Below are 25,073 nucleotides of genomic sequence, written 5' to 3' on the forward strand. Positions count from 1 at the left end.
AAACTCCTGACCTCATGATCCACCCACCTCAGCCTCCCAAAGTGCTGAGATTACAGGCGTGAGCCACCGCACCTGGCCCCTTGTTTCATTTTTCTATAGAATATATTTGCACTTAATTTTATTATTTAATAGGAAACATGCTCATGGTTCAAAGAACAAAATGATAGGAAGGTTTACACACAAGTTTGCCCTTCCCTCTGTGCTCATCCACCCTGTTGTCTCCACACCTGCCAGAAGAAACCACTCTTATTTGTTCCTTGGGTATCCTAGCATTTCTTTTTTTTCTTTTCATGTCAGATGGGTAATATACCGACATCGTAACAAGGTTCGAGGGTGGCACATCTCAAACACGCACGTGAACACCCAGTCATTACGCTTATGAACTATAAAAAGATCACCTTTCGGCATTTCTTTCTTCTTTTATTTTTATTTTTTTGAGACTGAGTTCTTGCTTTATCACCCAGGCTAGAGTGCGGTGGTGCGATCTTGGCATACTGCAGCCTCCGCCTCCCGGATTCAAGCAATTTTCCTGCCTCAGCCTCCCTAGTAGCTGGGATTACAGGTGTCTGCTACCACGCCCGGCTAATTTTTGTATTTTTAAGTAGAGACAGGGTTTCACATGTTGGCCAGGCTGGTCTCGCACTCCTGACCTCAAGTGATCTGTTCACCTCGTCCTCCCGAAGTTGCTGGCATGAGCCATTGTGCCCAGCACCAACATTTCTTTATGCAACTATGAGCAAATGGGATCATAGATTCTTCCTGTTTTCCCTTTCACTTGTAGGATGTATCAACAAGGTCTTTGAAAAATCAGAGTCATATTTGCTAAGGGATTTCTAGCTAGTGCAGTTATTCCTTCCAGAGTGAAATAAAGGGAAGCAGAAGCTTTGCTGTGACTTTGTCTCCCTGTTATGTAAATGAGGGACAATATTGTCCGCCCTGACTCCCATGTGGGAAAGTAATAAGTAATTTCACATTTATCAACCGTTTTGAGCTCTCTGGCAGAAGGGATGCTCAGAGTAGTGCTGTTTTGATGGTTTCTCAGCAAAATACTTCCCTCTTGTCCACGGGTCCCAGGACTTATTTTTAAAAAAGGATTCCGATTGCTAATTGTTAACAAGTTGCTGGGTTTTTCTCCTCCCCTCCAGCTCTTCCTTTCAAAACTTCTGAGCCTTAATTGGCAGCCCCGGTTTCTGGCCAGGCCATGTGTGTCTGATTTTAAGCCGCGTCCTGCCGGGGACTCCTGCTGCACACATGTGCCTGGAAGTGCTCCCCCAGTTTCTGTTGCAGAGTTCTTTCATTTTTTTTTTTCTTCCACCACATGTGCCGAGCCACACAGAAGCTTTAAGACTCCAAATCATAGCGCAGCAGCGAGCCAGTGTTGGCTGTAATTAGCTAGAATTGCAAACTCCTGGTCATAAAGACATCATGTCTTTGCTTACTGTGGTGAATTTCCTGCGTTCTCTAAGGGTCGCTGGAGAGGCTCAGAGGAAGGAAGTTGTCTATCAATTGAGGGAGGGGCGAGACTAGATGATCCTCAACATGCCTTCACTTCTAAAATTACACTTTAATGACATCTTCTCCAGGGCCCGCCTGTCCCCACGTAGGGAGTGAAGCACCAGGCCCAGCAAGCCCCGTGGAGGCCTCCAAGATGGGCACCAGGAGACAAGGACAGTGAGGCTATTGTCTCAACACCACGGGACCTGGTTACTGTTTTGAAAGGGATTTGGTTTTGTTTTGCTGGGATGCTTCCTGGAAGTCTTTTCTTGAGGCAGTGTGTTTATCTGGTTTCTTAGGTAGAGCATAAGGCTGTTTTCTCTCAGACGTGGACTTGGCAATGCGGAACTCAGTTCTGGGCTGTGATTCAAAGCCTTGCCAGCTTCGTGAATTCAAGAAATCCTTGTTTCCACCCAAAGACCCAAAGAGACTTTGAACAGTCATTTCACCCTCCCCGCACAGCTGGGCCGGATGGCAGCAGTGGCCCAGTCCCTATCCTGAAGGCTCCTTACCTAGAAGAAGTCCACCTTACTGGGGACCTTCTCCTGCCCTGTAGTTTTAGCCCATCTTATCATTATTATTATTATTATTATTATTTTTAGAGATGAGGTCTCCTGTGTTGCCCAGGCTGGTCTCAAACTACGGGGCTCAAGCAGTCTTCCTGCCTCAGCTTCTCAAGGTGCTGGTATTATAGGCGTGAGCTACCACACCCGACCTTAGCCCATCTTGAGGTGAAACTATGCAGTTGTTCTGGGAGGATCTACATGCCTGTCCTCCATGAAGATGCAGAGTCATTGAGTTTACATGGGGAATATGTAGCCGTCCATGTCGTTTCTGTGGGCTTCCCTAGGCTGACCCTGGAAAGGGTTCCGGATGCTACTTGGGAGATACTCCTTTTTGCAAGTTGGCACAGACATCTTTCTGCCTTTTCTTTGTCCTACGACCACTCTTTATGGTGTTGCTGTTGAAGCAGGTGGGGGGGATTGGGAATTAAGCATAGCTGACAGGGTAAAATTTGAGGAGCAGGAAGCTCATAGATGGGGGCCACCAGCCCAATTTCTTTATCTTAGGTCTGAGCTGTTAAGACCCATAGCTACTTCTCTTATAATTATCAAACTTTTCTTCTCCATTGAACATCTCCCTATTTAAATATTAGCCTCCCCAGGGAGATCTTTGTGATTCCCCACCCTAACATGGTGTTTGGCTCACTGTAGATGCTCAAGAATTGGTTGTTGGATTGGGTACCCCATTCAGCAACATTTGTTGAGTGCCTAGAATGCGCTTTGTGCTGTGCTGGAGTCTGGTGATGACAAAATCTGATAGAGCCCCTCCTCTTAAACAGTTTATCATCTAAGAAGAGAGACATCTGTGTACTTCCAACATCTAGCACAGGGGCAGAAACAAAGTCATTTGGTGGCTTTTGAGCTTAGAGTCATAAAATGTCAGAGCTAGAGGGTCTTAGGGATTGTTAAGTCCCTCCCTCTCACTTTGGAAGTAAAGAAACTGATTGGTCAGAGACTTGCTCAAGGCCACCCGGTCAGACAGGGACAGAGAGTGCTCAGCCTGCCGTCCCTGCTTTCGGCTCTTTCTATCACCCCATGCAGCTTGTCTTTGGCCTTTAACTAGAAAGATCAAATCATGAAAAGTAGAGGGAGTACCAGAGAGAGCAGGAACCCACTTTCATTGCAGGTCTACTGTGGCTCAGTGACCTAAATCCTGGGAAGACTGGGAGGCTCTGGACAGTGGCTCTCTGACTAGGACTGCGGAGTGAGTACTCCAACGCCACAGGGGCCAGCTCCCTGCAGTTCCCACTGAGACTTATTTCTCCAGAGGCCAGAAAGCCCAGAAGATGAAGCCTTGTCACTTTTGGTCTTGTGGCCCAGTTCAGCTGAGATGCCACGTGGTTCTTGTTGAGGGGAAGGGGTGTGAGAGGCCCTGGCGCCTGAGCCACACACTGGGGCTTTCCATCCTGCTGAAGTCAGGACCTTCATTGGCCCTGATTCAAACAAACTGATTGGAAAAAGACATTTTTGAGGCCATCAGGGGAAAATGAATGTGGATTTGATATTCAGTGATATTAAAGAATGATTATAAATGTTAGATATGATAAAGGCAAGTGATTATGTTAAAGATAAAACAGTTCTTATCAGAGATGCATGCTAATGTCTGGGTTGTTTTAAAATACTCTAGGGTAAATAAATCTTTATGAGTATTTTGGAGTGAAATGATATAATACCTGGGATTTGCTTTAAAATGTTCCAGGCTGGGCATGGTGGCTCATGCCTGTAATCCTAACACGTTGGGAGGCCCAGGTGGGAGGATCGCTTGAGCCCAGGAGTTTGAAACCAGCCTGGCAACATAGCAAGACCCTATCTCTACAAAAAAAAAAAAAAAAAAAAAAACCCTAAAAAGTTACCCAGGCAGTTAGCTTCGTACCTGAGGTCCCAGCTTCTTGGGAAGCTGAGCTGGGAGGATCAGTTGGGCATGGGAGTTGGAGGCTGCAGTGAGCCATGATCATGCCTGCACTCCAGCCTGGGTGACAGAGTGAGACCCTAAAAAAAAAAAAAAAGGCCAGGTGCAGTGGCTCACACCTGTAATCCTAGCACTTTGGAGGCCGAGGCAGGTGGATCACTTGAAGTCAGGAGTTCAAAACCAGCCTGGCCAACATGGCAAAACTCCATCTCTACTGAAAATACAAAAATTAGTTGGGCGTGATGGTGTGCGCCTGTAATCCCAGCTACCTGGGACGCTGAGGCAGAAGAATTGCCTGAACCCAGGAGGTGGAGGTTGCAGTGAGCCGAGATGGCTTGGTGGCTGTGGAAGAAGTGGCTTCCACAGACATGACAGGGTGTGGGTGACATCACATGGGTCCTTGAACAATTGCACTCATGTTGTGGGGAGGTTCCCACCTTTCCATGTGTCCCCTAAGAGACCCAAGGACTTGGCCGGGCACAGTGGCCAAGGTGAACTCCATGCCATCCTTGGTATTTTCCATTCACATTGCCAGACCATCTCTGTTTCAGATCAGCCTCCTCAGACACCCAGAGAGGCCTATCCTAAGCCAAACCCCCTCACAGAGGTGTAGGGCCAGCACTGCACATCGCTGCACAACTGAGCTTGCCTTCTCAGCCCTCTGTGATGCAAATATTTGGATTCTTTTTTTTTTTTTTTTTTTTTAATTGAGACAGAGTTTTGCTTTTGTTGCCCAGGCTGGAGTGCAATGGCACGATCTCGGCTCATTGCAACCTCTGCCTCCCAGGTTCAAGTGATTCTCCTGCCTCAGCCTCCCTAGTAGCTGGGATTACAGGCATGTGCCACCACGCCCGGCTCATTTTGTATTTTTAGTAGAGGCGGGATTTCTCCATGTTGGTCAGACTGGTCTTGAACTCCCGACCTCAGGTGATCCGCCCGCCTCGGCCTCCCAAAGTCCTGGGATTACAGGCATGGGCCACCGCTCCTGGCCAATATTTGGATTCTTATTCACCTTCTGTCCTTGTCTTGCTGTCTTTCATTTCCCTCCCTGACAGTGGAACCTTCACTGCTTCTGCCCCCTAAAGGTTCTGACATGTCTGCAATCCCCATAGTCTCTACAACGTGATTTTCCTATTACAGTGGCCCCTCCTTATCCTTGGGGATACTCAAGACCCCCAGTGGATGCCTGAAAGTGCAGATAGCACCAGACCCAATTGTGCCAATCAGATTCTGTTTCAGGTCATGTCTTCCACCCACAAATTTAACACTTTTTCCATCCTAACTAAGCAATTATCATGCACTATGGCTATAACTTTTGCAGTTTGAGGTGTGGCAGCAAAACCAGCACAAATTTCTTCTTCCTTCTTCACAATCTCATGGATGGAAGATGAGTTCTTACTGTAGACCTCGGTGACTTTGGCATGCAATTTTTTTTCTTTCATTATTAAGTTGAGAACTTTCACCTTTTCACTTAAATGGAGAACTTTACGTCTTCTCTTTTGGGATATCCAAATTGCCAGCCTCACTACTCTTGCATTTTGGGGCCATTATAAAGTAAAATAATGGTCATGTGAACATAAGCACTGTAATACTGGGACAGTTGGTCTGATAACTTAGACGGCTACTAAGTGACTAACAGGCGGAGAGTGCAAACAATGTGGATTCACTACTGCATCCACAGCCTGTATCCAGACTAGACAAAGGGATGATTCATGTCCCTAGTGGAATGGAGTTGGATGGCTCAAGATTTTATCATGCTACTCAGAACGTCGCACAATTGGAAACTTGTGAGTTGTTTATTTCTGCAGTTTTTCACTTAATATTTTTGGACCACAGTTGACCACTGGTAACTGAACCCTTGGAAAGTGAAACCACAGATAAGGCAGGACTGCTCTACTAGTTTGTTTAAATGTTTGCTGTCTTGTCACACTCACTACTGAGGTTTTTGTACCCAGAAATGTCCTAGCCTAGAGCACTGCGCTCTGGTTTTCCCATGGCCACGTTCTTTAGTACAGAGTGAAGAGTTCTTAGTTTGAAGGAGATGTGCATACCCTGGAGCCTATGTGTCTCCCACCCCGACGACACACACACACACACCATGCTCTGGATATTAGGAACACAAATGATGAGGAACCTGCTTCCGGGGTGTCACCCCCATCTCCAGTCTCCCGCAGACAGATAGCCCTAGCCCTGAGGATGACAAAGGAGCTTCTGTTTGTGGGGGTGTGGACACAACTTTGACATCTTCTTGGGGTACCCATATGCATACATGTGAGGACCCTCCTGGTACCCCCACAGAAGCCAGGGTCTGAGCTAAAAGCAGATGGAAGCAGACCACAGGAGAAGAGACCAAGGCCGGCTGGCTGCTGTCTCTTCCCAGGTTGCCATACCCTGACACACAATGGCAAGAAGTCTGAGCTTCTAACCAGGTTGTTATGAAGGTATATTGGCCAAGGTTGGAGGCTAAGACATATTTATGAGTTGGTTCGCTTGATTTATTATTTGTAAACATTTAGACATTGGCGTATGTGGGCTTCTCTTTATACTCTTGCCCAGGCCCTGCACGTTGTAAGTCTCTGTTTCCTAATGGAGACACAGGAATTTTGCTCTGGGCTGGACTTCATCTTGCCTTAAGGAAGGCTTGTGTTCTTCCATGGTATTTCCTGCAACTTGTAAAATACAACTTGTAAAGTCCTATTGTAGCCCCACGTATTTCCTGTGTTTATAATGGAGATGAAATCATGGTTTGTCTTTCCACCACCCATCTTTCCACCCCCAACAACCCTCAATTAGATAAACTAACAAGCTAATTAAAAATAGCCTTAAAGTAAGGACACTTGTGTAAACCAACAACTTTATCAGAAAAGGTTTTCCCTGGAATTTCCCATCCTCATTCAAAGGGACAGGCAGTGTTCTGGATTCCAAACAATAGGTTCTAATCAATAGCTCCTCCTATTCAAATAGTGGCAGAATCCTACCTGCCTTCCTTCCCTCCAGTGGAATGTTAGTATCTCTCTCAATGAATCATTAAAATTCCTGGCTTGTTATGATGTACCCATCACTATACCTACATAATATCAAGCAGAAAGCTTTTGAAGGCCTTTTGAGATAGCAGAGCAAGGGTCTCCCCACCCAACTGGTCATATCATTGGCTTTTCTCTCTTTAAAGACTCGAAGCCTTTGTGCTAAACAGAAAATGCCAAAGGTCTTTGGATATGGGGAGTCGAGTGTAGAGGTGGGGTGCTGGCTTCATACACAGCAGAAAATGTTTCCCTCCTTTGCTGTGGAAGACTAACCTTAGCAGCTTCCCACTCACTCCATCTCAAACCCAATTAAATTTTAATTCAGATCATCACGAATACAAAGTGCTTTCTTCAATCTCTATTATTTCTGGAGTTCCCTGGTGTCCAGTTTAAAAAATTCTTCAGGGAAAGACGTCTGGCAGTGATTGGATGAAGGTATTGACTTTGGAAAGAGGAGTCTTAACATCAACAAGTATGTCAACGATAAGTCACTAGAAACAAATCCCAGCCATCCAGTTTGCTTGTTTATGTGGTTCAAGTGCCTCACGCCAAAGCATGGCCCAGATCCAAGTTTCACATCAGTAATTCCTGCCATTCAACATGTTTAGCTTTTGTTTCTTAATGGGTGTTGACAGACAATCTACTTCCCATAATCCTCCATTCGCAGCTGCCTTCATTGATGTATTCATTCCACACATGTGTTAAGTAGCCCTGGAATTTTTGCCTTACAGACACCCATGGATATGTCAACAGATTATTATTGTAATGATAAGAATATATGATAATAGAGGTATGTATAGCACTGCATGAACTCAGAAGAAGTAATGTCTTGTCTTATCGAAGAACTAGAATATCTTAGAGGATGACAGTTGACTTGTATCTTGAATGATGCACAAGGGAATTTACAGCAGATTTGAGCAGTCGAAATTTAATGTCTCCTCTCTTTTTTTTTGTTTTGTTTTTGAGACAGAGTCTCACTCTGTCGCCCAGGCTGGAGTGCAGTGGCATGATCTCAGCTCACTGTAACCTCTGCCTCCTGTGTCCAAGCAATTTCTCATGCCTCAGCCTCTTTAGTAGCTGAGACTACAAGTGTGCACCACCACACCTCATTAATTTTTTGTGTTTTAAGTAAAGACGGGGTTTTGCGATCTTGGCCAGGCTGGTCTTGAACTCCTGACTTCAGGTGATCTGCCTGCCTCAGCCTCCAAAGCGCTGGGATTACAGGCTTGAGCCACCACGCCCAGCCGAAATTGAATGTCTCCTCTCTTAAGATTTGTACTTCAAAAGCTTTTGGTTTTCATGAGCACAGAAAAGGGGCTGGTAGCCTGGTGATCAACTGTGGGCCTTATCAACAGCTACAGCGAAGAGGAAGACATTGAAAAGAGCTTGAAATGGCTGAGCCTGAGGAAAGGACTTGGCCTGAGCAGACGGGGATTCCCAAGGAGAAAGGAAGAGGCTCAAGGTCTGAAGCCACTGTTCTCTGACCCCATGTCTTTGCTTGAATGGTGTTCATAGATTTACTAGTTGTTGGTGGCTTCCAGTATACCACTGGGGTGGGAACTGGCTGTCCAGAAAAGCCATCTGGGAGGGACACTTGGTGAGCACACTGTAATCTGGCTTAGCTCAACATCCTGAAGATGTGGTGTGCTTCACAAGCAAGCCTCACTCCAACGACTGCCTTGGTTTACATCTTGAAATAAGTCCTCATCACTGGATGAGTATTTTAAGATGCAGCTTTCATCAAGACGGTTTCATTAAGGCAATTCCAGTAGAGTGAATAATCATTTTCCCCCCTCATCAGATGTGCTTAATCTTATAGAATTATGATGAGTTTAATCCTCACTTTTTAAGCTGTATCTTAAAAAAAAAAAAGAAAAAGAAAAAACCCTTAGAGAAATGATCCTGCATCTGTGTCAAAATGTTTCCCTCTGCATTTTCAGATCTGTCTTTTCTAGGTCACCATTGCTCTTTATGGCTTTCCTTATCACAGTTTTTTCTAACTTCCTGTTTCCTAGCAAACTTTATATAAACTCATTTTGTTTTTACTTAAGCCATTCAGGAGTGAACTTTTCCCCTTTTTGGAGGCCAGTACTTTTTCTGCAACTTATTATTATTGTACACACGAGGGTCAGAGTTATTTCAAATGTTTTGACAACCTTCAATTATTTGCACTTAAGAGGTTGAGTAGAGAAGAAGAACTGCATAAATTCCAAGCAAAATGACATTAGAACAATCACATGGATAATACCCAATAGCATATATTTCTCGTTTGTTTATTTGCCCTTGGAATGTACTTAAAATAGTATTTTTAGTGCACTAAACTGCTTCATTTGCAGTTCTTACACTAGATGGGCAATGAAATGTACAGTCCCCAACATGTGGGTAACAGAAAGCTAGTGTAATATAACTCTTTCCTAACCAGAACAGCTTGTCACAAAGACAGGCTGAATACACACTCTTCTAGTTAAGGAAAGAAATGCAATGCTAGATGAACAGGAAGGCCTGTTCCACCAACCCAATTCACAAAGACCTAGACCTCATTCCTTTAGTTATTAAACATTTGTTGAGCACCTAATATGTGATAGAGGCGAGAGATTCAAAGAAGAAAAAGACATTGCCCTGTCTTCTTTGGGTTCGGTAAAGGAATACACAGTGTGGGAAATGCCCAGAGAGTTCTGAGAGTCCCTAGTAGCAACAACTAATTCCACCATATTTCACAGAGAAATATTTGATCTGGACATAGAAAAGTATGTAGAAGACATCTACCTACTTGTCGAAGTGGGGAAGCCGAGTTCCAGGCAGAGGACCCAGCATGTGCAAAGGCAAAGAAGAAATGAGGTCGTGAGGGAGGGAGAGTTCAGAGTTGTGGGATGTAGGGGGCATGAGAGCGAAGTGGCGGCTTGAGCCTAGAGACATAGATTTGGGCGCCATCATGGAGCACCTTGGACACCATCTGAAAAGGATTTTACCTGTAGGTAACAGGGAGTCCCTGAAGGTTTAAGCAGAGGTAATATGGTTACATCTGAACTCTAGAATAACTGATAGCAATGTGGATGGTGTATAAAATGGGAGAGAAGACAGGAAACCAGAGCAGATTTGCCAGGTAAGAGACAAAGATATTCTGGCCCAAGACAGTGGAGGTTCAGAAAGGGGAAAGGCAGTGCAGTTCAGCCTCATTTAGGATGCTTTGGTACCTGGCAGAGAAAGATAGAGAAGTCAAGAATGCTTCCTAACTTCTTGTTATTTCAGCTTTGTGCCAGTTCTCCAAGTGCACAGATAAAAACATCTACTGCTAAAGCCCAACTCCCTCTGCTTCTCGGTGTTCTTCCATTTCTTCTCAGAACTGTGTAACTCGTCCCTAGAGTTTTTTCGGACACAACCTCATTCTATATTCTGATGCTTTTAGTTCTGAGAACTACAAGTTCTCAGCATGGGCATCATGCTAGAAGTTAAGGCATGCAGAAGGGAGACCTTTTTCTCCAAGAAGTTCATAAGCTTATGGAGGAGAGAGACAGATAAAACTCTAAATACTAATTCGTGCAGAATGGAAAAAAAAAGGGCTAGGGGAACACAGAGAGAATGCTGGGAGAATTCAGGAGTTTATGTAGAAGGTGGGGCTTTAGCGACGCTCTTCATTCTTACTGAGCATCTACCTCATGGCCTGTACTACACTTAGCACTGAGATCAACAGGCTAACACGCACACATGATGAGAAGGAAAACACACATCAAATAAGTAATTAACTACAAGCAGAATGCATGCTGGGAAAGAAATGCAGGGTGTCATGAGAATGTGTAACTGGGAGATTTAAGGATCGGGAAGCCGGGCGTGGTGGTGGTTCACACCTGCAATCTCAGCTACTTGGGAGGCTGAGGAGAGAGGATCGCTTGAGCCCAGGAGTTTCAGTCCAGCTTGGGCAACATAGTGAGACCCTCTCTCAAAATGAAATGAAAGGAAATAAAGGATCAAGGAAAGCAACATAGAAGATTTAAGCTAAGATTGAGAGGTGGGCAGAGATATTACTGTAGGGAAGGGAAAGAATGTTCCTGAAGAAAGAATGCATGCCCACTGCTCAGCTGTGAGAAAATGTGGCACGTTCAAGGAACTGAAAGAAATCTAATGTTGCTGGAAGAGGGTAGCCTAAAGTAAACCAGGGAAGGGCCAGAAAATAGAGCATACAGGCAACTTAGCCATGTTAAGGTTCTGGAACTTTACCCTAGAGGAAATAGGGAGCTACTGGGATGTTTTAAGAAGAGTGTATGATTATTATTGTATATTTGGAGAATAAATTGGAAAGGGCAAAACTGGAAGCAGGAGATTTGTTAAAGCTGCTGGAGTTGTCAAAGCGAGGGGTGATAGGGGCTTAACACAGAGAGAAAACAAGGGATAAAAGAGAACCAGTGTCCAAGAAATTTAGGAGGCACACATGGACAGGACTTAATGATGAATTAGATAGGAGAGGTGAGAGAAAGAGAGAAGTCAAGGACAGATCTTAGGTTTCTAACTTGGGAAATTGCATGGATGCTCTGCCCTGAGCCAAGAGACTCTGGAGAGAAGCAAAATTGGCGGGGAAAAAGGCGAGTTCACCTTTTGAACACATGAGGTTTAGTGCAAGCAAGATATTCAAGTGGAGATTTCTAGTAAGGAATAGGTCACGACGCCAGAGGGTTGAGCAGGAGAAACTGGAGGGACCTGGAGACTAAGGGCATCCTTAGCATGTAGAAGCCGGAGGTATGGCCCAGGGAAGAGCTGAGATTACCCGGAGAGAATGAGTAGAATGTATGGAGAAAGACTGGACAGATTCCTGAGGAATACTAGCAATTAAAGTGCCTGTAGAGAAGTCAGAGTTTACAAAGGAAACTGAGAATAAGCCACTAGAGAAAAGGGCAAAAGACAAACCAAAGGGGCATAATCAGGAAAGTAAAAGTAGAGAACAAAGGGAGGGCTCCTAATGGGAAATGCCGTTGAGAGGTCAAGAGACAAAAATCCCATTGAATAGAGTGTGGTGACTCAGATTCTCACTGTTACTTACTAAGTGACCTTAGACCAGTTATTAATTTTACACTGAGCCTCATCCATAAGTTGGAATGATTGCATTGTATTTAGATTGGCGTCTTAATACATGTGCAGTAAATCTTAGCCATTATTATTCAATGGCATGAATAACTATTAGGGACTTTGTTAGTGGGGAAGTGCCAAATTAGAGTGACTTTTAGCTGAAGGGGAAAGTGCAATTGAGCACTTGAGAGAGGCTGTTTAAATGCAAAGAAGCAGTTCCAGGGAGGAAGAGATAGAAGATAGAGGAGAAGACAGGCTTTCAGTGGGAATAAAGTAAAGCAACACAGAAGGACAGGCATGGCAAGAAGCCTGAGGCATGGGGTTACACAGCATGACAACAGATGTGGTCAAGTGCAATGGTCAGGAAGAGGCAGGAAGAGCTACGGTGGGAGTTGAGCCTGTAAAGAATGTTACATTCGTCCAGGCACAGTGGCTCACGCCTGTAATCCTAGCACTTTGGGAGGCTGAGGTTGGCAGATCACCTGAGGTCAGGAGTTCGAGACCAGCCTGACCAATATGGAGAAACCCCGTCTCTACAAAAATACAAAATTAGCTGGGTGTGGTGGTGCATGCCTGTAATCACAGCTACTTGGGAGGCTGAGGCAGAAGAATTGCTTGAACTCTGGAGGAGGAGGTTGCGGTGAGCCGAGATCGCACCATTGCACTCCAGCCTGGGCAACAAGAGTGAAACTCTGTCTCAAAAAAAAAGTTACATTTATGAATTTGAATATTTGAATTTTGCTTTGTGTGGATATAAGGGAGCCATGGACAGTTGTACAGGAGTGGAAGGGTTTGTTTTGTTCTGCTTTGTTTTGTTTTTGAGACAAGGTCCCACTCTGTTGCTCAGGCTGGAGTGTGGTGGCACGATCACGGCTTACTGCAGCCTCAAATTACAGGGCTCAAGGGATCCTCCTGCCTCAGCCTCTTGAGTAGCTGAGACTACAGCATGTGCCGCCACACCCGGTTAATTTGTAAATTTTTTGTAGAGACAGGGTCTCACTTCAATGCCCAGACTGAGGAGTGGAAAGTTTAACTCAACCTGTTTTAGGCAAATTATTCTAACAGTAGAGAGAAGTATGGAGTATAGAGGAGGAAGATTTAGATAAGAGCTGTCCACAGTGTGTGGCTGGGGGAGGAATTTTAATAGAGAGCAAAAAAATCACTTGTAAGCATTTAACCTTGGCTAGGTCACTTAACCTCATCAAGACTCAGTTTCTCCACTAATAAAATGGGAATAATAAGATTTCTCTCTGAGGTTCTTTTGGGCATTGCATTTTCTATCAAGTACCTACTATAGTGCTTGGCATACAGTATTCTTCTCACGCTCTATCCTCCTCCTGACAGCTCCATGCTCTTGGTGGGTATCCATGGTCGGGTATCGGAATGTCTTACTCTCCTCTGATTTTCAGGAGACATAAATTTGCTTCCTAACTCTGCAATACTGAAGGAAAACAACAGTCTTCTGAAAAGTTTCCTTCCAAGTGCAGGGCTAAATTTTCATCTCTGCTCACTCTCTGATTTGACAAATTGATATAGCTCATTTGCTATGTACCAAATTGTCTTGATGCAAGAGTTTTTACATTTGGGGCTGGGCAGTGGTTCAAAAGTATCACTTTCCCATTAAGCTTTATGGGATTTACCTACAAGATGGGTAACACATCCTTCGGACAGATGGCACAGCCCTGAAGCCATTGCCTAATTTCTTCTTCAGTGTTCTCCTTTTATCCTGTCTTCTATGATAGCTGATTTCCTTACATTCATGTCCACCCAGAAATAACTAGTTTCTGGAAAAGCTGTAATATGGATTGTATTTCTGTAAAGCCATATGTTCCATACATCCTGACATCCTCGCAGTGCCATTTGATTCCATTTTGTCATATTCATTTAATAAATATTGAGTGTCTGCTTGGTGCCTGGCATCTGCAGTGCAAAGAGGAATAATATTCAGTTCTACACGCTGAAGGATCCCATATTTTGTGGCAAAGCAAGATCTAAAGACATAATTTAAGTAGACTGTGGATAGGTTAATTTGGAGCTACTAACTGGCTATCATGCAGGTGGGAATTGGGAGGTCACAAGAAACTTTCAGCAAATCTGGCATTTGAACTGCACCTTGAATTGTGAACTGAATCTTTCCAGGTGAAGAAAGGGGGATGGGCTTTCCTGACATGTTTCCTGATGAAAGAGCCTGTACTTGAAAGAGAATGGCTGGCTCTGTAAAGGGTGAACCGTGTGTTGTCCCAGGATTAGGATGCCAGCAGCTGTTTACTGAAAGCACAATATGTGTTGTGTGCATGGTGCTAAGTACTTGTTTTATTTCACTTGATGCACACGGCAACCATATGAGGCAGTCCTATTATTATTCCCATTGTACACAGGATATCACTGATGCTTAGAGAGGTTGGATAACTTGCCCATAACAGAGTGATAAGCTATAATTTGAATATAAACCATCCTGTACACTCCTGAGTCTGTATTTGCAAGCCACCCTGCCATACCAGATGTGTGCAGGCCATCTGTGTACATGTGTGTGGGGCAAGGGGGCAAGCTGAAGGCAGAAAGGTCAATTGAGGCCAGCTTTGAGATACTGAACACCAAGATAGAGGTTGTTGTAGACAAACATCTCTGCATGTTCATTTTTTATAAAAATTCACTATATTACTTTTAAAGTGAAACAGAACCCACTATTTAGAGCATTTTTTAGCAAAAGTCCTGCTTTAGTGGGACATAATGTGTATATAAAATGGGGACTGAGGTTAGTAATCTAATTAAAAACAAATCGTTCTCAGGGATTTTGATTCCTTCTTACTTCAAAGTGGATATTGACATATAAATGAATTCTGTCCTCAAGGTAAGCCCCAATTATGTAAAAGTATTTCCAGGTTATTCGCTCTTTTCACCTTAAAAATGACAAAGTTTATTTTTTATATAAAAATTGAGGAATTCAGAACTTAACCTCTCAGCTAGTTTGAGGACTAAAGCTGTGATGTGATTCAGATTTTATAAGATCTTCACAGAATAAAATATTCAATTTACTCTCAGTTCATAGAATATTTTCATGTTCGGCTCTTTTCCTTCATAATGAATTTTAAAAATTTTCAATTGGATCTTAAATGAGATGTATCCCCGAAGTGTTTCAAACAGCAGAAACAAACCCAAACCCACAAAGACGTAAATCAACAAAAATAGCACTCTTTGCGTTGGCTGTTTACCAATAAATGAACATTCGGGTTCGTGTTAGAACTCAGTGAATGAGCAAAACCGGAGGTTGTGTTTGCTTCCTTTCAAGCCCGTCTCTTTAAGATCTAAGTCAGTTCACATAGTGGTCAGTGAACATCCCACTCCAGAGGAACTGCGTGAGTGATCGAATACTCCAAGCCTGAAATCCTCGCAGGTCTCCTGGTGGGAAGGCCGAGACATTTGCGTTATGAGGCCCCGTGATGCTTTGCTTGGGAGAGCACAGACCTGTAAGCAGCAAGGCATCCAGCTGCTCCTCTTCCCTCCCATAAGGCCCTCACGACAGCCAGGCCCCAGAAACGTGAACTTTCTGAACTTGGGTGGCCAGGCTGCTTCAGAGCCTCTTCTGGAGTCAGCAACCCTCCTTTGCTCTTCCCCCCTCCCTCCCACGGGTTCTGCTTCCTGGACCCTTCTGCTGACCAAGGAAACCAGCCTTGAGCAATTCCTAAGTATTTCACTCAACCCCAAGCAGTCCAACCCCCCTAGGACGACTCCCCTCTCCTTTTGCCAGATCTCTTCTGGAAACTGGGTCACTCTCACTACTCATGAGATGAGATTTAGCCTCTCTGGTCTGATGGTGGAGCAGAATCCTGAGAACCCCTCCCTACCTCCCCACAAAACTAGCTCAGCGGCAACGAAATCTGGAGTTGGACACGGTCCAAGGTCTTCTCAGGGATCCGCTTCCTCCAGGAAGATTCTTCCTCACTTGTCAGTCAGCGAGACTGCCTTGGTCTTAACCTCTGACCTCAGGGATTATTCAAGCCTGGAAGGGTCGGGAGAAGCTTTTTAGAAAAGGGTGGGACTTGGAGAAAAAGAGATTTGGACAGTATTGCAGACAGGAGAAGCAAACCGAGCCAAGAAGTGCAAGAAACCATCCTAAGTACAGGAGTCTCTCATTTCAGTCTTGAAGATCTCCAGGAAAGGAAATTCCAGGGCTTCCCCTGAGTCTAACCCATCCTTTTTCCTGTGACCTCTGATGCTCCATTTTATGGGTCCCGGCTGTTAAATATGTAAAACCTAAAAGGAAGAGGGCCAGGAAAAGGAGGCCATGGTCTGCTACAGAAGTGCTAGCCTGGCGGAAAAAGCCAGTCTGGGCTTGTTTTGCGGTCCACTCTTGTCTCCTTTCAGCCACACGTGTGACATCACTAGGCCTTCTCTTAGGCTAGTTTGGGAGGGCGGCCTGCCGACATCCCCACTCTCCCCTCCAGAACCCCCTTTGTCAGGAATATAGCACAAAGGGTTCCCTCTCAGCTGCCTGGCATTGAGGCCATTTTCCTTTGCAAGGGCACTACTGTGGGAAAATGTTTTAAATCACTTTTCTCAGAGAAAGGGAAAAACTGAAGTTCCGGAGATGTCATTCACCCCCGGAGATGTCATTCACCCCCAGAAATGTCATACTATGACTTCCCCTTAATCTTTTTCTCTGTATGTTGTGGAAATCTGTTCCAAGCCACTCCAGCAATTCAAGTATGTAAATGGAGTGACCCCACCTCCTGAACACCGCCTGAGCTTGAGCCTGGCCGGCTAGAGTTTTTTTGTGAGTGTGTGTGTGTGTGTGTGTATGTGTGTGTGTGTGTGGTGTGTGAGAAATGGGATAGAGTGAGTGCCTCCATGGCCCACCTGGCCCTGGGTGCCCCCTCCCTGTGGCAGCTCTCTGTTCCTTCTCTGTTTAGTCTTCTCTCCTTTCAGCGCCCTTGTTGCCATCAGTTTTTGCTGTGGCCGTTCTGAGGTACCTGAAGAGCCAGAGTGGGAGATAGGAGTTATGACAGCCTTGAAAATGGAAAGTTGGGATCAGAAAGTCTACTTCTGGGACCCTGGAACAAGTGACTTAATCTCTGTCTCTCTCTCTTTGAGGCAGGGTCTTGCTATGTTGCCCAGGCTGGAGTGCAGTGGCATGATCACAGCTCACTGCAGCCTCCAGCTCCAGGGCTCAGGTGATCCTCCCACTCAGCCTCTCAAGTAGCTGGGACTACAGGCATGCACTACCACGCCTAGCTAATTTTTTTACTTCTTGTACAGTTGGGGGTCTCACTATGTTGCTCAAGCTAGTCTCAAACTTCTGGGCTCAAGTGACCCTCCTGCTTCGGCTTCCAGAGTTTCGGGATTACAGGAATGAACCCATTCCTGGCTGACTGATTAAGTCCCATGCCTGGCTGACTTAATCTCTTGCCTTCAGCTTCCTCATCTGTAAAATGGGTGTACTATTAGCCTCATGAAGCTGTCTTGAGGATTGAAAGAGATGTTAATTATGAAAAAACTGTAAAACACAAAGTGCTGCAAGGATGTGAATATTCGAAAGCAGGTCCCTGGTCTCTTTCACTTTGGAGTCGGGTTGGGGTACGGCACAAAGCAGAATGTTTCCATTGCAAAGGAGCGTGATGGAGTAAGCGGCAGAGGGCCTGAGGGGCAAGGTGGCGTGGCAGGCACAAGTAAGTCTGGCAGGGCTCTTGGAAGAAGCAGTTTCCAAAGGAGAGGGCCCCATATTGGCAGGCAGGAAGGTGCAGGGTGCTCCCTTCTTCCTCACAGAAAACCCCTGGTGAGGAAGAGGTGTGATTTGATCAGGGTGGCTGCATCAGACAGGCGTTCAGTACCTTTCCCACCAGAGCTGGTGCTGCTCAGGAGCTGAGCCAAGTCAGGGCCTCACGCAGCCCAGCTCTCCTGCCTGTGAGGGAGACCCAGGCGTCAGTGAGATGTCCCTTTTGAATCCAGCCCATGCACCTGGGCCCCTTTACAGCGGTTCTCACTTCACCAGCACCTCCCCTTCCCACGCAGGCTTCCTGTTTTGAAACCACCAATAGATGGAAAATGTGAGTACTGCCGCTTGAATGGCTCAGGCTGTGTGTGTGTCTGGGTGTGTGAGGTTCTGTGTGAGTTTGTGCTGTGTGAGCCTGTGTGCGCACATAAATGTGTATGTGCAAATGTGAATTTGAGTGTGATAGTGTAGGTGTGACTATATGAGCATACGTTTGTGCATGTGGGTGAGCGTGTGACTGTGAGTGGTTGAGTGAGTACATGGACACGTGTTGTGTGCATTTGAGCATGTGTATCGGTGTGTGGCTGTGTGAGTGCCTGTATAAGTATATGATCATGTGTGTGTTACTGTGTGTGTTGCATGAGCACGTGTGCCTATTGAGCTCGTGTTGTGACTGTCATCATGTGATCATGTCTGTTTAAGAGTGCCTGTGTGGGTGTGTGACTGTGTGTGAGGGTGTTTGTGTGCATGTGTTGTATGAGTGACCATGTGTGTGACAATGCAAGTGTAGGATCAAATGTGTGTCACTGTGAGTGTGTGTTGTGGGTGTGATCACATGTGCAACTGTGTGTGTGACCTGATGTGAGTGTTTTGTGTGTGATTGTGTCAGTGTGTGAGTGATCACATGTGTGCCGTATGAGTGATCATGTGTGTGACTGTGTGATCGTGTGTGATTATATATGTGTGTGGCCAGGGGAGAATGTGTGTTGAGTGTGATCACATGTGTGACTCTGTGTGTGTGTGTGTGTGTGTGCGCACTTGGGCACGTGAGTGTGCCGCACAGCCCGGGGAAGGGCAGCTGAGGCAGAGGACTTTCCTTGCAGGGGACCAGTCTGGTCTGGGGTCTGGGGAGAGAGTGTTGAGGAGTGGTGGTCCTCCCAGGGAACCTGTCTGCCTGAGTGGCAAGAGCGAGGAGCAGGGTAACACTGGCATCTGCAAGCATGTCCTGGAAGCTGCCTGAGGCCTTCCATCCACACTGAAAGACTCACCTCTCAGCTTGTATCTTTTTTTTCCCTCAAGCTTTAAAACATATAATTTCTTACCACTCCAAAAATGCCTTCCTGAGAAACTGGATCATGTAACAAACAGATCAGACTGTCAGCCTTCCTAGCTGGATGGGCAGGCAACACGTCTAGTCCATTTTCCTATTCCCAGTACCTAGTTCCTGGTAGCTGGCAGGGGTCAGTGCATTCATTCAGCAAGTATTTATGGGGTGCTTACCATGTGGCAACACAGATCATAACAAAGTCTCTGATCTCAGGGAGTGTACAGCACTGGTGGGCATGATCACAGTCCCATGAATACATAGGTACATGTGACAGGTGCTGGAAATCTTGGATGAAAGAATGGATTCCATTTCCAGCTCTTTCCATAGCTTTGTAGAAGAGACTCTGGCTTTTTCTGGCTATTGGAAGAGGCAAGGCCATAATCAATATGCCTTTCTTCCTTTACAGAGATATTATTGACCCACAGGCTTTGAAAACAAAAATTTTCCCCTAGTGAGAAAATATAAATGAATAAGCTTCATCTCCCCTGCCATGCCCTCATTCACTCCTGTGACCACCTTGTGGCTTCTTGGGTCCCTTCCCTCGTTGCACCCGCTGTTCCGTCACTCTTGTCTGGGTAGCAAAATTCCACTTATGTATCAAGGCCTAGCTCAAATCCTGTCCCTTCTTGGGCAGAGTTCATCTCCCGCTAGGTGACCCACCTGCATGCTTTAAATGACTGGGGGAGCACGTATATGACAGTATCACAATTATTTGCTCTGTGTTTGTTTTCTGTCTCAGCTGAGCTCCTTGAGGCCAGAGACTTTGTTTTGTCTATCACTGAAGTTCCCAGAGCCTGGCACGGGACCTCATCCTTCTTAGGTGTTCAACATGTGTGGGATGGATGAACGGATGGGTGGGTGAGCAGACGGATGGTTAGATGAAGGCTCCGTGCCCGCCCTTGTGTCATGAAAGATATACACTACAAAGATGGCAGCCTAGGACTGAGCTAAGGCCCAGGGACCATGCAAAGGATAGTGTTTCAACAGTGCATTGAGTAGGGCAGCTTTTACATTTTTATAAATAACCTGAAAAAGGAAGTTCAGACTGAAACTCACACGTCTATGGGTGACACAGAGCTCTTTCGGTAGGGAGGTTCCATGCCAAAAGGGTAGAGGAGGGGAGGATCCCCTAAGATATGAGTGGGCGGACAAGTGGAAGGTTGCTTCAGCGTGAACAAACTCAAACCACTGTATTGACGCGGAAGTTATCTGAGGTATAAGATGGTGCCTCCGGGTGATTAAGTTTGACAAGAAAGCGTCACTTCATTCAATCAATAAATTAAACACCTACTATGTGCTGGGCTTCGTGCTCAGGCCTTTACCTCCTACCCTTGAAGATCTCAGAGTCTAATGGAGAAGAATGCTTCCAATGTAGTGGGAAAAATAGACATAGAAGGAAATAATTAGAGATAAGACTGGAAGGGCTAATAGAAGAATGGTAGAGAGTGCTATGAGACTTCCGAAGAAAGCTGCTCTGCTATCTGTGGTGGGGAAGTCGGGAGGATTTATTCATTCTATACTTATTTCATGAATAGTTCAGGGCATTTACCGTGTGCTCAATTTTGAAGGCACCAAGTTAAACAGATATGGAGTCTTATCTCCAAAGAGCTTACAGTCCACTGGGAGTGATGGATAGGTAAAGTGTGGGAGGGGCCGTGAGGGGGGATTTGTGATTCAGAAAGGATTTCGCTGAATGGTGAAATCTTGACCTAAAGTCATCCTTTAAATTCATTAGGCAGAAAAGGGGGAATGTGGACAATCCCAGCAGAAAAAGCAAAGTGGGCAAAGGTTCAACAGAGAGAACACCAGGGTGTGTTTTGGAAACTGCCGAGGCTCCTGGCTGAAGCAGAGGCTGCGGGGTGGGGGTGACCACCGGAGAGGCAGCTGGGCTGACAGGGGCCAGCACAGGCATGGCCAAGGATATGGGGAGCCTCTGCAGGATTTTAAGCAGGACAGTGACGTGATCTAGATTAATGGTTAAGAAAGATTATTCTAGTCTTGGAGGGTGGTCTATAAATTGGAGAATGAAAGGGAGAGTGAAACCAGCAGCCAATAGGACGCCTAAAATCGTCTTAGCAAGAGCTTATGCACTGAGAACAGAATGAATTAATAGACCCAGAACCAGTGGAGTGGAATTGTCCTGATGACACCAGCCAAGGAGTTTGGGGAAATGTTATTCTCTCACTGTGCATGTAAGGCACCCTGTGGGGACAGTGCTGAGCTTAGGACCTAGAGGCAGCATCAGATAGGAGGGGAGAAAAATACACCAGAGTCCTGGGGAGTGTGGGCTGGGCCATGGCTCTGTTATGAGAGCTATGAGTTATGAGACTTGTCTGAGCCCCCGTTGGGACTGCTGTGAGAAAGAAGCGGGATAACATATTATAAACAATAGCATCTGCAGCTGGAGTGATGTTGGGTGGTTTGGGTTCCTGTACATTTGGAGACAGAGTCAAAGCTGGGGAACGTCTTTAAGCTTCTGAAAGCTTTCTTTATAGAGACGCAATGAAAATATTAGAGCTGTTCTATCTGGCAAGTACAAAGGGAGGATGCCAAAGTTTAAGTAAGCTTCATAGCACAGGCATGGAGAGGAACTCTAGTCAAACTGCCTGGTTTCAAATCCTGCCTTTGCGACCTAAGATCCATATATTCCCTTGAGTAAGCTATTTAACCTTTCAAAGCCTCTGTTCCCTCATTTGTGTAACAGGGATAATAATGAGATGACTGTTGTGAGGGTTAAATGATACAATGCAGGTAAAGAGCACAGTACATACACCACGTGACACATGATAAGCTTGTAAGTAGCAGCAGCTATGAAATCATTAACTGGGACAAAGGTCTGCACACTCAGTCCCCCGATCCTGCAAAAGGAGGATCCTGCAAAAGGAGAGCAAGAATACCTCCCTTGTGTTGGAAGAAACACATTGTGGCAAATAAGAAAAGGTGGAGCGACTTCACATAGTGGTTTAAAACTGACGAAATCCATCATTCCAAAAAAATCGGTGTGGACAACTTCAGACCGTCATTCTGCCTTTCAGCTGTAGGTGGGAGTTGAGTAGCAGCTGCCACCTTTCTTTCATTGTTTTAACTTTTTGGAAATTATCAACATTCACAAAAGCAGAGAGGATAGTGTAATGAACCCCCATGTATCTTCATCCAGATTCAGTAACGATCAACATACCTCCAGTCTGGTTTCATCCCAGCTGCCCCTATAGACGGGCACGCGCCATCCCAGCTCCCTGTGCACTCGGAGAATTCTCTTCCTTACTTGCTTTTCCCTCAGTGGAAATGGAAAACAGCCTGTTGTTAATGTCATTTAATCTCAGTTTAGCTTCCTTTAGGTTGGGCTAAATAATTTACGTTTATGCAATTTATTACCACAAAGCATTTCTTGACGTTTTCATCTTCTCCTTGATTCTTTGAATACCTCCATTTCCTCCCGTCCGCAGAAGATTGTGAACCCAGAACAAGACACAAGAGCTCTGTGAGTGTCCATCCAAGGGTCGTAGTGACGTGAGGCTAAATGCAAGGCCTGCTGCCCACCCAACTCTAAGCGCCTACCAACCCCAAACTGTGTCACAGTCCCTGGGTCTCTTGCACACGCTTGTGCTTAATACTGATTTGCCACTTAACAAGTCCCTTGGATGTCAGCCAAAGAGTGAGTACACGGAAGGAAAGAGAGCCCTCGTTTTTTCTTTCTTTTTTTTTAATTAACTTTTATTTTTTAAAGAACCATCACCTCTGCCAGAACCCTCAACTTTGGCTACGCCTACATGGAGAATGTTTTCATGGCCAAGACAGTCCACGACAGCTGTGTGTTCTCCTGGACCTGGAGAGGTCCCAGCACACCGTGTGCCCCATACTACACATGGCAGTATGTGCATCATCACTGTGAGAGGAAGAGCCTTCTGCTGACACATCGAAAGTACTCAGATCGGATCCCTTGTGGCTTTGGCTGTCATCAGAAGCCCTCCCCTGAGATACAGCTGAATCATGTACTGCATGTCTTTAGTTGGTGTCTAATTTGTGGGGCTGGCAGCCTGGAATGTAGTTATTGCAAATGATACTGATCTCTGAGCTGCATTCCAGAGCGAAACTGCTTCTATGGATGCTATAATTAGCACAGACTTATTATGCATTTACTATATGCAAAGCACTTCATGTATTGGCAACACTTGCCTTAAACCTAGAAAATAATCACAATTGTTTGCATTTGCATTGTGCTTTGCATCTTACATCTGTAATATTAACAAAGAAGGCTTATTGAGTGCCAACGGTGCACCAGGCATTGAGTCTGTAAAAACCTCCAAACAACCCTCTCTGTATTGTTCCATTCTCTATTGTCAGAAGCTGAGGGTTAGCTCTATTTAGTGAATTGCCCAAGGGCCTCACAACTAGTGAACAATGGAGCATAATTCAAATCCGGGACTGTGCATCAGTCCATGGGTCTGACCACTGCACCACACTGTCTTCTAACTCTAACAGAGTAATCGCTATTTGAGAGGTAATCATTCTTTTTTATTTTATTTTATTTATTTTATTTTAAGACAGAGTCTCGGTCTGTCCCCCAGGCTGCAATGCAGTGGCGCTTTCTCGGCTCACTGCAACCTCCGCCTTCTGGGCGCAAGCTATTCTCGTGCCTCAGCTTCCCAAATAGCTGGGATTACAGGCATGCGTCGCCACACCAGGCTAATTTTTATATTTTTAGTAGAGATGGGTTTTTGCCATCTTGGCCAGGCTGGTCTCAAACTCCTGGCCTCAAATGATACGCCGGCTTTGGCCTCCCAAAGTGCTGGGATTACAGGTGTGAGCCACTGCTCCTGGCCAAGGTAATCATTCTTAAACCACTTTTATAGATGAGATACCAATGCCCAAAGAGATTTTCTTCAAATCTTGCTGATAAATAGCAGAGCCAAGGCTCAAAGTCACATCCTGTGACCCCATACTCAGTTTCTGAGTGCAACACCTGTTCCTCAGGCCAATGCTGCCTGGGCTAGGGGAACAGCTCATCACCACTGGCCTCCTCCCACTGTTGAGATAGGGCTCAGTTGCAGGGCCCCCCACCTTTCTTCTTTACTTCCGGCATATTGCTCAGGCTGGTTGGGAGGGACAAGTTTAAAGAACACATCGGCTGGGTGGAACCGGGAGGGAGACACTCACAGTTACAATGTACCCTCAGTTACCCCCACAGAATGTTGTTGTGATTTTGACCCAAACCCCCAAAGCTACAACAACTTCACCTTAGCTTACTGGCACACTAGTATTATGTGTGTTAAGGGCAAGTGACTGATTATTTTACTCTCCATGAGGTAAGGAACCAAATTCCATCCATCCTAAAGAGAAAGGGAAAAAGAATTATTTCCAAAGGATCCTCATGAAGTGAATCTGGAGAAGTTAAGAACCCAGAAGCTGCCTGCCTTGCACCTGATGGTGGTTAATAGCCATTTTGCATCTCTAGAGTCCATTTTTCATAATGCATTGAAGGCTAAGCTAGTAAGCTCAGAGTGACGATCCTGATTGCTTGTGTTTTAAGATCCTAGTCCAAGCTCTACTTCTGTCATGATAGAGAAGCTGGGGACAAGTCACTTGAACATAGAGTCCCCTCCATCTCCACCAGGAAGACGCAAATGCTTGCCCCTCTTGTCAACCTCTTAGGAAGGCTGGAGAAACAGGCAATCATGTGAACATGCCTTGAGATCCTTGACAGAAGGATACAGAAACTCATTTTGTTATCATTATCCCTGAGAAAGGTGCATTGAACACTGACAGTGGGATTGTTGAGATAGAGTTCAGCGAACATCAGCATTTCAGTGCCTGACAAGAGGGATGGGCACCTGCAGGTAGGCGGAAAGAACCGTACCACGCGCCTGGGTTTTGGGCCATGTTGTTTACGCTTCCCGGCCTCTCATGTTTTGGGAAAGTGCATAATTTATTGCAGTGCTTTGGCCAACAACAAAGAGCTTTTTAAGTTACACCTGGCAGCATTTATCTT

At 45.4% G+C, this 25,073-nt stretch overlaps 1 protein-coding gene and 1 non-coding gene across 3 annotated transcripts in view; one reads left to right on the plus strand and one right to left on the minus strand.

Moving 5' to 3' along the window:
- Nucleotides 1–25,073, plus strand: part of UBASH3B (ubiquitin associated and SH3 domain containing B) — a 158,412-nt gene that overhangs the window by 70,074 nt on the left and 63,265 nt on the right. The gene's annotated exons all lie outside the window — the stretch shown is intronic.
- Nucleotides 292–395, minus strand: LOC115936396 (small nucleolar RNA U13). Its single transcript, XR_004071886.1, has one exon. It is a non-coding gene; the product is annotated as a small nucleolar RNA U13 (small nucleolar RNA).

This window comes from Gorilla gorilla, chromosome 9 (genome assembly GCF_029281585.2).
Source record: "Gorilla gorilla gorilla isolate KB3781 chromosome 9, NHGRI_mGorGor1-v2.1_pri, whole genome shotgun sequence".
Lineage (NCBI taxonomy): Eukaryota > Metazoa > Chordata > Mammalia > Primates > Hominidae > Gorilla > Gorilla gorilla.